The sequence below is a fragment of the Anneissia japonica genome, unplaced genomic scaffold, assembly GCF_011630105.1.
Source record: "Anneissia japonica isolate Jap-2015-1 unplaced genomic scaffold, ASM1163010v1 scaffold10184_len302889_cov135, whole genome shotgun sequence".
In the NCBI taxonomy this organism is placed as follows: domain Eukaryota; kingdom Metazoa; phylum Echinodermata; class Crinoidea; order Comatulida; family Comatulidae; genus Anneissia; species Anneissia japonica.
Genome location: NW_022713807.1, coordinates 266,674 through 269,527, shown reverse-complemented (window position 1 = coordinate 269,527; position 2,854 = coordinate 266,674).

Here is a 2,854-nt window from a genome sequence, read left to right as displayed (position 1 = left end):
TTTAATCTTGGCACTTATGACAGTATTACTAAACTTCATCAAATGACTGACTAACGTACTGATATCAATATGGTCGTTACAATAGGTTGAATGTTCTAAAATTGAAAAGTTCATGTATTCCCGATTTGTAAAGTGTAACATAGGCATACAATCCCTTCTTTATTAATAACAGATTAAACATCACAGAATAGGTCACAGTTTTCACAGAAGAATTCGAATGGAATGCTTGACATTTTCTAATTATTTACAGAAACCGGAAAGGTTGGTTTTTACGATATCATTGGGTTTATTTTAATGATTTCTTTAAAAAGAACACTAAAACGTTTCACAACTTAAATTAGCACCACTAGCTGAAACAAAACACAGAGGAAACACTCTCAGAGTTGTTTACAGGGTCTGCTGTGGAAGTCAAGTACTCGTGTAATTGCTTAACTCCCATAGCCTAGTCACCCATTTACGTGTCTTAAGCAAGAAGGTGCGAATAAGTACTTATTTAAAATCAAAACGAGAAAGTATTCCAAAACCACCAAGCCAAGCCGTGGATTTTTAAGTAAATTGGTACCATACCATAAATAATCATTAATTAATAAATACACTCTGTTGTATCAAATTCCTGATTCGGCAATACAGTTAGGTCTAGGCCTAGGCCTTAATTTTTAAGAATGTATCTCAGTCACGGATGATACCAAAATAAAAATACTTATGAGTTGTAGGCCTACGAAATGTAAATATAAAAAATATATATATATATATATATATATATATATATATATATATATATTATTTATATACATAACATATAATATATAATATAATAATATATAATATATAATATATGCTATATTTTTAGCAGTTGCTTATCATTTTTGTATCTGCCTCAGAATACAATATTTATACGAGTACTGGCTGTACTATTATTAGTAGTGTTACTGTATTATATGCTTATTTTGGTGTGTAGGTTTATATACTCCGATGGCATATATATGCCTCAGGGTAAATAATACGAAAAGATGTTTGCCTACCTGACGTGGTATATTGAATGTTTAGTACATTCCCAAACAAAGTTGCGAAAGAAACCCCAATCACTTGCGAGATTGTTTTTGCAAGTAATTAAGAATGTACTGAGTATTCAGTACATATACCACGTCAGGTAGGGCAAACGTCTAGTCAAGTGAAACACATTGCATTTCGTGTGAGTTTTTTATGTTGGTGCATACAGTGTTTATAATTTTGTAGATAATAGCATAATTATTATTATTTTAGACATGTTCTGTTACTACAATAAGACTAGTCAGCGTTGCATGATGCCTATTATGGTAGGCCTACTTGAGTTTTGTATATATCGGTTAACACTGGACGACGTGCAAACAGCGGCAGGAAAACACTTATAGATATTCATTGCATCAAGGAGGCGTTAAGTTGAATCTATAGCGCCATCAATCTCTACTGTCTAGGAATAGAAATTTCGCCTCCGGCGACTACAAATCACCAAAATGTTTTTTGTGACACTCGCTGAAAGAATCAGCAGTAAAAAAGGAGTAGGTAAAAGTCACCTAATTGTGACAGAAAGGCAAAATGGTATAGCTCACCGTTTTGTCGAAGTTAATTTTACGATAATTTTACCTTGCAATTTCCATTTTTTTTTTGTGCTGGCACCTAACGATCATACGGGATGTGTTACGTGACACCTACACTCTATAAATGAAAGAATCAGCAGAAAAACAACGCAGTTAAATAGCTTATGGTTTCTAATTCGACGATTTTTATACCATGCCATATTCAATTGTTTTCTGGCGCCTATTGTTTCACAACAGCCACTTAAGTCATTGTTTTATGCTTAAGTTCATTGCGATGAGACGAAATGTATTGAATTCATTATGTTTAATTCTTGATCAATTTACAAAATGTATTGCTATGAAAATGATTGTCAAATTATTTCAAACATAGTCACATCTTTCATGACTTGGGTCTTTGACAGCTCTGACACTTGCGCCATCATCTTGCGAGCAACAGCTTATATTTTGGCCTAGAGATCATTCACCTGTTGAAAGACAAAGAAAATTGTGAAATGTTTGACTTGTGGGGCACATGTTTCATTGGTGTAACACATGTATATTTGGTTTGACAGGTGATTGACTGGTGTTACACGTGGTTGAGTCATGTGACTCATGACACACACACACACACACACATGGTTGTGTGACACATAGTTGGCTGGTCTGACAACACACAATTGACTGATATGGTACAAGGTTGATTGGTACAGTATGTGACTCACGGTTAAGAGGTGTCACTCATGGTTGATGGGTGTGGGACACCAGGTTGAGTTGAACAAGTTATGAGACATTTAGTTGCCGACAATTAAAACCATTTTTGTTTGATTGTCAGTGGCAGATCACTCTTCAATTCTTCAATAGCCGTTGCCAATAAGGCAGTGCATGCATACGTTTTTGAAAAACTTTAATGTAGTTCGAGCTAAAATTTTAAAATTATGTCCTTTCATTTCTGAAAGAAGACACATATTATATTACTAACCTGTGAACTTCGACTAATATAATTACCAACGCAGGCTGAGTTTTCTATCCTGGCGTAGGGCAAGCTTAATCGCCGACTTGAAATTTTAACTTCTTAAAAACTTTTTTTAACCCATGCTTCATTGCAAAAAACAGAAATGGTATTCTAAGCAGGACTACTGTAAAATTTTGTTAGTGTTTAATATCAATGAATGAAAAATTCAAGATTAGCTTTGAAATGACGACATACCATGTTCGAGTCATTGATGTGCTGTGGATCGCGGTAAAGTCATATTACACAGTGTAGTGGGAATCTTAGCCCTTGCAGTGAGTGTAATATA